General features: G+C 40.9%; 1 pseudogene; it reads right to left on the reverse strand.

Annotated features, from left to right (window-relative positions):
* The window catches only part of LOC124012266, a 307,453-nt pseudogene extending 297,924 nt beyond the window's left edge, over nt 1-9,529 (reverse strand).
* Nucleotides 9,530-10,709: the final 1,180 nt, after the last annotated feature.

Genomic DNA, 10,709 nt, shown 5'->3' on the forward strand with positions numbered 1-10,709 from the left:
GATATAGGGTCTGACAGCTAGGCCTATATCACATCCACACCAGAGATATAGGGACTGACAGCTAGACCTATATCACATCCACACCAGAGATATAGGGACTGACAGCTAGGCCTATATCACATCCACACCAGAGATATAGGGACTGACAGCTAGGCCTATATCACATCCACACTAGATATATAAGGTATATTTTCTGCCTAGAGAAAAAAAAAACATATTTTTCAAGTAAAAGTGAGACACAGAGAGAAAAGAGTACATACCACCCGTGTGAATGCATGCTGTGCAGCTCTGCCACATTTTAGGCTGGGTAGAGAAAACACAGCAGGAGCCTACAGAGAGTGTGTGAGTGAGCCGAGCGTAGGAGCTCAGCATCCCTAGTGAGGGGGGGAGATTATGGAGGGTAGGAGGGAGGTGTGTGGGTGGGTGGGAAATTATGGAGGGAGGGATAGTGGTTGAATGAGTCATCGCTCGCTGATAAAGAGAAAGAGAAAAAACGACAAGAAAAAGACAGACATCTAAATTGACAGGAAGTGAGCTGCATCTCTCAGGAAACTCAAGGTCGATAGAGCCCTTCTCTCAACTCTCTCAAAAAGGTATAGAATACAACTAAATCAACCTAACTGAATGACTCATTAAGAGCCTCCCCTCTGCTTCAGAGACACAAACACAACCCACACCTTCCCCTGAACCCTGTAGAGCTGAGGCTCTTAGAACACTCATAACCATCAAGCTTTGATCAAATTTACTGTGATGGGTTAAAACCAAACAATGAGAACTCGTCCGTCCAAATTTTAAAAGTCTCATCATCGTGCAGTTCCTCCTCAATATGGGCAGAGAGGGAAATTAAAAAGCCATTTGCACCGAAAAGTAGGCTGCTTAATGAGCCTTATCAAAGGCTGTTCAAAAGATGAAGTGGTTATTGAATGCAGAGAGCAAATCAAGCAGCAGACAAAGGGGTTCCTTTTTTGGTGAGTGTCAGAAGCAGCAATACCAGGTGACTAAGTGGGAGAGGAGTGTGTTTGTTTGCGTGTGTGTGAGCGTTCTATTATTTCCTCAATCAATTCACATTCTACTCAAGCAACAATTATTAAAACAATGTCATTGTCACGATGAGAGCAATTCTGAATATTCATTCATTCATCTGTTCCTGAGCAATGGGTTAACTAGTGTCATCTAACGGGATATCAAAGAGAATCAGAGGCCATGTTGTGAGCGGTGTTCTGAGAACAGAGGCTAAGATTATCCCGCTAACCTATCCATCACAAGCAAAACCCACAATAACAACATCAACTTGATTCGTTTGAGCACTTGCAAGGAGGACTATGATAAATAAACTCTATACAACGCTATTAGCATATTGTACCTCGACTTTCTATTCGATTGAATGTCAAAAGACCTAGATAAATGGCTTTTTCAACAACAATAATTTACTCATTTCATAATAATTATTAAGGTTTTCCAGAAGCTTCCCTTGTTTCTTCTAGTCAGATGTAAATAGTTCAGATGTTCTGTTTTCACAGCCCCAAAGACAAAAATGGCAATATCATAAAAATGCCATTTTTGGTCTTAATTTAAAGGTTAGGGTTGGCATAAGGTTAGCATTGTGGTTAAGGCTGGGTGAAGGTTAGGTTTCAAATCACATTTTAAGAAGATAAAGTGAAGAAACAGGCAGAGGTGTGCGACTTTGTGGCTGTGGTAACTACAGAACACCAAGACGTTGAGCTTTGCAGTACACATGATGTCAGAGGGACACCTAGTGGTGGATAAGAGAACTAGCGAACATGGAACTGGGTGCATTCGAATAATCTCTCCTTTCTCCTGAAGTATGCACTTGTTCACTTCCTCTTATGGATTTGAAAGCTATATGGAAACTACCTCTTGCAGATTCCATCACCAATCCAATGCTTTTAATGAACAAGTGTTCATTTCAGGAGGAATGAAAGATTATTTGGATGCATATACAATGAGCTTGAAATAAGTGAATTGTAATCAATGGCAATGCCCGTCGCTTCATGGTACTGTGGAGCCTAGATTAAATGTCAGTGAATTATTTGAGTGCCCACAAAAGCATCTCTTAAAATGTAGTAGGGAAGAAAAGGTTTTGAGTTTAAAAAAAAAGAAGAATATCAAAGGAATTCTACTATATTGGCTCAGCTACTTCGTCGGAGAAGTGAGTTGAGTAGGTCATACACATAAAGAGCTCCAGAAAAGGCAAGAGGCATAAAAGTTGCTAAGGGCTACAAAGAGAGACACCTGCAACAATAACACTTATCTGTCAGCGAATAAGAACTGACCTCCTTTAAAGGAATATGCCTACATCCCAAACAGCACTCTATTCCCTTTGTAGTGCACTACTTTTAAACAGGGCCTATTTGGGATGCAAAAGCAATAGTCTAGATCTGAAAGCCAGCCCCACTGTGTGAAGGAGTAGGATAAAGATGCCCCTAAACACTGATCTGAGGTCAGTTTTGGAAAAAAAACAAGCATATAGAGAAAGACAGAATTTGCAGATAATCAGTATTGCCTCTTCTGTTCCTAGCCATGTGAAATGGCTGTAGCTATCTCACTCATTGTCATGACAAATGTCAAGAGAGCAGACACAGACTAAAACCCAGGCTAGTAAAGCCTTGTATGGTCACACTAATCCTAAAATGGCCACCTTCTGACCCGCTGCTCCCAGCAGGTACTGGATAAATTCATCTAGACCCGCCCATCGATCTGAGTCTTCATTGGATGGCAGCATCCGTCAATCAAACTCAGCAGCACTCCTCTTCCCTAGAGATAGCCAGATGCTACTACACCAGGGGGGGAGATTAATGTTTTGATCCACAGCCAAACCAGTTTGAGCTATGTGAATAGTATGGTTTGAACTCCCTAATGTATGCAAACCCCCCCCCCCCCCCCCCACATCTTTGTTTGACCCTCTTCTCCAAGCAGCAATGCCAAGTCATACATACTCCCTGGAACAGGTGTATGTGGGTGTAAAGGGATGGATACTAACAGATGGACATGTTTTCCCTCTCTCCTTCATAGCACATTGAAACCCACATGTCGACCAACACACAGCCTCTGTAGAGGTCAGGGCATGTATACTTCTTGCGCGTCACTGAGCAGAGCTGTTGTGAAGGAAGTGAGTTTGTGTTTATGCTGGACCTCCCACCCTCACCTACTGTCAACCAATCATGTCAATGCGGAGCTATACGGAGTCCTCCGCATTGTTACAACATTTGGGAGGCGCGCGGCGATGCAGTACCGAGCTCGATTTGGCCTCTTCGTGCCTCCGCAACTGCATCACACCAACTATATGGCACCGCCCACCACATTTTCAGATCAAGCATAAATTGTCTCTAAGCCTTATAGGTGATAAATGGTGTTCCATTAAGCACGGAGGCAAGAGAGAGGCAAGCCTATCAACCACCTAACATGCTTGGAAGAAGCCTTGACTGTTTCAGAAGCAGGAAGCCTACATTGTTCAATATATAGTAAAGTACCAGGATGTAATCCAGTTAGTCCACCAGCAGCTGATCACTATTAGAGAGTCAGGAAAGCCGTTATAGAGCTTTGCCTTAATCATGTTACCTTTTCCCTTGGCTTTCTTTCACCGACTGATTACGCTGCATACAAATGCATGTTCTTATCTTAATGTGACATGTTGAAATCAGTTCCTGCAAGAAGCCGTCTGACATCAACAGCATTTTTCACTACTAGGATTGTAGACTAGGCTCTATGTCCACATTCAAAGGTACAAGCCAATTGTAAGCTAAAACATATTTGTTTGTGAAGTAGGCTAGCTTAAGTGTTGTTTGTGAAGTAGGCTATCTTAAGTGTTGTTTGTGAAGTAGGCTATCTTAAGTGTTGTTTGTGAAGTAGGCTAGTTTAAGTGTTGTTTGTGAAGTAGGCTAGTTTAAGTGTTGTTTGTGAAGTAGGCTAGCTTAAGTGTTGTTTGTGAAGTAGGCTATCTTAAGTGTTGTTTGTGAAGTAGGCTAGCTTAAGTGTTGTTTGTGTCATGTGTGTGTGTCTCTGTGTTTAGGCTGACTAGACTCCTCTAATGAATGGATATTTTTCCTAAACAGACAGTCTTTTTGAAGGGACAGCATTGAAGCATCTCTTTCAGCGCTGCCTTGTTCTACCCTTAAACAAAAGTCAAGGACAAAGATGAACAGAACACCTTTTCAAGCAGTTGATTTGGTGTAGTTTTCTTTATGTGCAAACGAAAGGATGGTGTAGGATTTTTTATTTTTTATAATCCACTCCAACAACAGCATTAAAATACAAGTAGGGCCTATGAGCCCTGGACAAATATAGGGCAAATATAGTGCACTATAAACTGAATAGGTTACCATTTGGGGAAGACACTGCCTATGAGTTCAATGTGACATCATTCACATAGGCTAAACCTTGACAGCCAAAATGGATCTATACCTTTCAGCAGTCGGAAGTCACCGACCCACACAGACAGGAGAAAATGAACTGTGGAAGTTGATAACAGGCTCAGAACAGAGGAAATTAAATGTCTTGTTGAATCAACATCACCCTGCATGGCGGGTAATGGGGTTGGTCCCGTTCCAAGTTCTATTCAGCTGGAGCTTAAACAGCAAAGTCAAAGGAAAGTGGCTGGTGCGGCTCCTGAAGAGTGACTAACATTATAAACAGGGCATTGTGACATTCTTTGCTTCAAGCAGCGCTCTTGACAAAGTGAATTCGAACAAGTGGCTAATGACTGCCCCTCATGGCTAACAGCGACTGATTACATTTTCTAAGCAATGGCTCACTCTCCCGTCCAAAACGCTGAAATACTGCCTCTGCAGGACAGCTACCCTATACATTATCCTGATTGCTGTCCTTGACATGAGGACTGTTGTCTGGTGAATGACCAACCTCAATCTTTCTGACACTTGGCTTCTCTGTAGTGTGATGTAGGACAATGATGTAACAAGCCTTGAAGGACTAGAGACATATGATAAGGCAGCTCAATGTGAATATGATGTACACCTGAAAGAACGTGGTTACATAAAGCATGTGACTCCTAGTGACTCCTAGTGTTTCGTACTTTAGCAAATTGCCTTAAGTCTGCAGGAGACCCTGGCTAAATCTAAGACTGAAATGTAATAGCCTTCCTCTTGTGTGTTCTCAACCTGAGCTGTTCATTCAAAGGATATATTGTGACACAGATAAACACTCATATTGCATGTCACACTGTCCTCTAGTGCTAGGTTACAGTGACAAATGAAAATGCTAAGAATTACAGGTAACCAACAATGATTTAATGTAGAAATGTACAGGAACAGTCTATTGGAAGTAACTACCATGCTGAGGGAGAGCTATCTGTTTTAGGTCAGTAGCTAAAACACTGTTTGTGGATAGCTGGGAGTAACACTACAGTGGGGCAAAAAAAGTATTTAGTCAGCCACCAATTTTTTTTTTTTTTTTTTGTGCAAGTTCTCCCACTTAAAAAGATGAGAGGCCTGTAATTTTCATCATAGATACACTTCAACTCTGACAGACAAAATGAAAAAAAAAATCCAGAAAATCACATTGTAGGATTTTTTATTCATTTATTTGCAAATTATGGTGGAAAACTTTTGTTATTGACCAAATACTTATTTATCTCAATACTTTGTTATATACCCTTTGTTGGCAATGACAGAGGTCAAATGTTTTCTGTAAGTCTTCACAAGGTTGTCACACACTGTTGCTGGTATTTTGGCCCATTCCTCCATGCAGATCTCCTCTAGAGCAGTGATGTTTTGGGGCTGTTCCTGGGCAACACAGACTTTCAACTCCCCCCAAAGATGTTCTATGGGGTTGAGATCTGGAGACTGGCTAGGCCACTTCAGGACCTTGAAATGCTTCTTACGAAGCCACTCCTTCGTTGCCCGGGCGGTGTGTTTGGGATCACTGTCATGCTGAAAGACCCAGCCACGTTTCATCTTCAATGCCCTTGCTGATGGAAGGAGGTTTTCACTCAAAATCTCACGATACATGGCCCCATTCATTCTTTCCTTTACACGGATCAGTCATCCTGGTCCCTTTGCAGAAAAACAGCCCCAAAGCATGATGTTTCCACCCCCATGCTTCACAGTAGGTATGGTGTTCTTTGGACGCAACTCAGCATTCTTTGTCTTCCAAACATGACGAGTTGAGTTTTTACCAAAAAGTTATATTTTGGTTTCATCTGACCATATGACATTCTCCCAATCTTCTTCTGGATCATCCAAATGCTCTCTAGCAAACTTCAGACGGGCCTGGACATGTACTGGCTTAAGCAGGGGGACACGTCTGCATAGTGTGTTACTGATGGTAGGCTTTGTTACTTTGGTCCCAGCTCTCTGCAAGTCATTCACTAGGTCCCCCCATGTGGTTCTGGGATTTTTGCTCACCGTTCTTGTGATCATTTTGACCCCACGGGGTGAGATCTTGCGTGGAGCCCCAGATCGAGGGAGATTGTCAGCGGTCTTGTATGGCTTCCATTTCCTAATAATTGCTCCCACAGTTGATTTCTTCAAACCAAGCTGCTTACCTATTGCAGATTCAGTCTTCCCAGCCTGGTGCAGGTCTATAATTTTGTTTCTGGTGTCCTTTGACAGCTCTTTGGTCTTGGCCATAGTGGAGTTTGGAGTGTGACTGTTTGAGATTGTGGACAGGTGTCTTTTATACTGATAACAAGTTCAAACAGGTGCCATTAATACAGGTAACGAGTGGAGGACAGAGGAGTCTCTTAAAGAAGAAGTTACAGGTCTGTGAGAGCCAGAAATCTTGCTTGTTTGTAGGTGACCAAATACTTATTTTCCACCATAATTTGCAAATTAATGTGATTTTCTGGATTTTCTTTCTCATTTTGTCTGTCATAGTTGAAGTGTACCTATGATGAAAATTACAGGCCTCTCAACTTTTTAAGTGGGAGAACTTGCATAATTGGTGGCTGACTAAATACTTTTTTGCCCCACTGTATATATTATACATAACTGTACAGTTAGGTGGTTTATTGGTTAACAGTAATGCCAACAACTGTCTGAATGCAGTGAAATGAAATAGCATCCGAGAGCTCTACTAAATTGAGCTTCATACAAATGGAATTATTATACATCTCTGAAGAGAACTTACATTGCTTGAGATCCTGAAGTTCTCCACGAGGCTGAGGTCTGCCATGCTCTTCTGTGGGCTTGTCAGACCCTGTCAACAAGAACAAGGATGAAGTTGGCAGCTTACAGCAGACAGGTTTATCTCACTGTATACTGTGTGCAGCAATCAATAGACAAAACTGGTGAGTTACCGTCTGTGGTGTTGACCTGTAGTCGTTATCTGAGTACTAGGTGTTTGTGAAGTGTATGCCACAGACTGACAAATAGATAGTACTGCATATTATGACTCTGCACATAGCTAGCTAGCTATCGGCAACAAGATACAGATACGTACCTCAAGAATGTCTGTAACTGATAGTGCCCTGCTATTCATGTAAACTAGCTACCTAGTAGCAAGCTGACATTACCTTGCTGCAAGGTGAGAACTTGTCCATTGTTTTCGCCTAAATGTTACTTGCTGCTGGCTAATGATAAACTTCTCAGTCACTCAGAGCACGGCTGTACCTTGCAAGCGAGGAAGCTAGCTAGCTAGCTAACATGCTTCCTCCTAAAGGTGCCGTCAATCCAGCAGATTGTAACATCTCTGTAAAAGATACTGTAACCTACCTCGGTGTAAAAATCACCAAAAATCTTAAGGGTGTGAATGATCTTAATTTGAACCCTGTATCTGAATCTGTCAACAACAACACATATCCTCATGGTTAGGGAGGGATTTAAGTATTCAAGGAAGGGTGCGTTTATCAAAAGCTGAGGGGCTATCTCATGCATCCTCTTTTTTCACATATTGACATTCCCAAATTCACTTGCTGTACCTTAGATCGGTTATTGTACAACTTCATGTGGAAAAACAAACCACATAAGATAAAAAGAGATGTTATCACCAACAGGGTTTGTGATGGCGGTCTAAAAGTCTTAGACTTCACTCTCTTCAGTCAGATTTCAAAGGTCAACTGGGTTAAAGGGTACATAAAATATCCTCATAGTTTCTGGAATATTATACCTCATTTTGTTTTTCAGAAGTTCAGAGGGCTTAATGTTTTACTACAATGTCCATATATTGTGGCTAAACTTCCTGTGAAATTGGCGGATTTTCACAAGCAAGCTTTAATTTTTCTTCTCTTTTTCACCTTTATTTAACCAGGTAGGCAAGTTGAGAACAAGTTCTCATTTACAATTGCGACCTGGCCAAGATAAAGCAAAGCAGTTCGACACATACAACAACACAGAGTTGCACATGGAGTAAAACAAACATACAATCAATAATACAGTAGAAAAATAAGTCTATGTATGATGTGAGCAAATGAGGTGAGATAAGGGAGGTAAAGGCAAAAAAAAAGCCATGGTGGCGAAGTAAATACAATATATCAAGTAAAACACTGAATGGTCGATTTGCAGTGGAAGAATGTGCGAAGTAGAAATAGAAATAATGGGGAGCAAAGGAGCAAAATAAATAAATAAATAAATAAATACAGTAGGGGAAGAGGTAGTTGTTTGGGCTAAATTATAGATGGACTATGTACAGGTGCAGTAATCTGTGAGCTGCTCTGACAGCTGGTGCTTAAAGCTAGTGCTTAAAGCTAGTTCGTTCCAGTCATTGGCAGCAGAGAACTGGAAGGAGAGACGGCCAAAGGAAGAATTGGTTTTGGGGGTGACCAGAGAGATATACCTGCTGGAGCACTGCTGATTTCTAAATATATACCTGATGTTACCAGTGAATGCAGTTTTTGTGAACTAGAAGCTGAATCTATTGATCACTTATTCTGTCATTGTTTATATTTTGAAGTGTTCTGGACTGATGTTAAACTATATCTTCGCCTAAAATTGCAAACAACCATTGAAATGTCTTCGTTTGACATATTATTTTACTACACAGATTCCACAATTGAACGTGAGTATGTCATAAATCTATTTTTTTTTATTAGGAACATTTTTCATACGCAAATCAACATTTATGAAGAAAAATCCCCTTTTCTTTTTTTATCTGATTTGGAAAACTATTTAGAGTTAGTATCGTATTAAAAAAAAAAAAGTTTTAAAAAATGTATTGGCTACATGTCTGTATTTAAATTGATATGATATACATTTGTGTTGTTTTTCTCTCCTATTCTTTCTTTGTGGAATCCCTCTGTCTGTTATGTTAATGTTTTACATGTTACTGTTAAATAAAAATGTAATTAAAAACATTCTTCCTCCTTCAATGAGACAGCAATCTATATCTTAACTGGGATCTTGTTCTGTGGTTTAAATGGACCAAGATCATCGTTACCAAGTATATTGTTATCGGATCAGATGTCAACTGCAGTGCAAGCTAACGTTACACGGCTAACATGCAACGGCTGTGTCAGTGCAAGGCGTTTGACAGGCTTCGGGGACTTTGTTCACTTACCTGCCGGGCCATAAGTGACTTTATCTTCTGCATCGTAAAATAACGTTTTGTCCAACAGATAACCGGTTCATTTTAGATGATAATGCTATCAACGTTTCAGCTCCTGCTCTCCGCGAGAGAGAGGCCATGTTAGTTATCTATCACGTTATTATTTCTTGCTAGATGTGGGAAGTGTAGTTCAATGGGTGCTACAGAGCGTGACGTTTTTTTCTCATGCTGTCAAAAACAGTAATTTGTTTATTTTCTATTTAAGTTTTCTACAAAAAAAAATGTGCGTGAAGTTGTTTATTGAATGCAGTTCCAGCAGAGTAGAAGTTAATGCTAACCCACAGGTTTAGAACAAATATACAGATACGTATCTCATTGAAGATCAGGCCATTTTCGTTTACTAAAGCCACATACTGTACTGTGCCTCCATTCCTGTGGCTACTGCCGTTCCTGTGGCTACTGCCATCCCTGTGGCTTTCCAGAATTGTAAAATAGAAGGTTAACTATACAATTTGACTTCAAGGTGTCTCCTGCAACCTCACCTGAACATAGTAATGACAATAGTAGGCTACTTACTGTAAGTGATGTGGTCTTTTGGTTAGAGACAATTGTCGTAAGGTCATAAATAGGTGTGTGTGTGGTAGTAGCATAATGCAGCATGTTGATTATGTAGCCTATCTTCCTACAACTCATTCATTAAATAGGATAGTAATTGAATTGCTACAGGCATGTTTAAAAAATCATGGGGTTAATTGAAGGTTTCTTAGAACACATCATCTCAAGCACCAAACACTATTAGGCCTACCTGGTCCAGTAAAGCCTGGTTTAAAACAACACAACCTAATCTAGTTCCTGCTTAATGATACTCCAGTATTTCCCTGTCAAATGAAGGTGAGGAGAGGTGCTGCCTCCAGGCACCAGTGCTGTTTGTCATGCAGTTGTATTGAGTGGATCCTCCCGTAAAACATACAGACAGACAGATGGACTTCCTAACAGGAGCCGACATCATAAAATACACTCTGAATGCAAAATGCATTTGGTCAATATTATAACAAACTCTCCAGTACTTACTGGGGATAAACTAACACACTAAAGATGTTCTTGCAGTTGGTCTGCTTTTACCCGAGTCATGAATCTGAATTAAGATTCTCTCTCTCTCCATCTCCCACCTCGCCACTCTCCCTCTCTCTTCCTTACACACACACACACTATTCGAGACTATGAGTCAGCAGGAGCAGATAGAAGGCACAGTG

This window comes from Oncorhynchus gorbuscha, linkage group LG24 (assembly GCF_021184085.1).
Source record: "Oncorhynchus gorbuscha isolate QuinsamMale2020 ecotype Even-year linkage group LG24, OgorEven_v1.0, whole genome shotgun sequence".
NCBI classification, from domain to species: domain Eukaryota; kingdom Metazoa; phylum Chordata; class Actinopteri; order Salmoniformes; family Salmonidae; genus Oncorhynchus; species Oncorhynchus gorbuscha.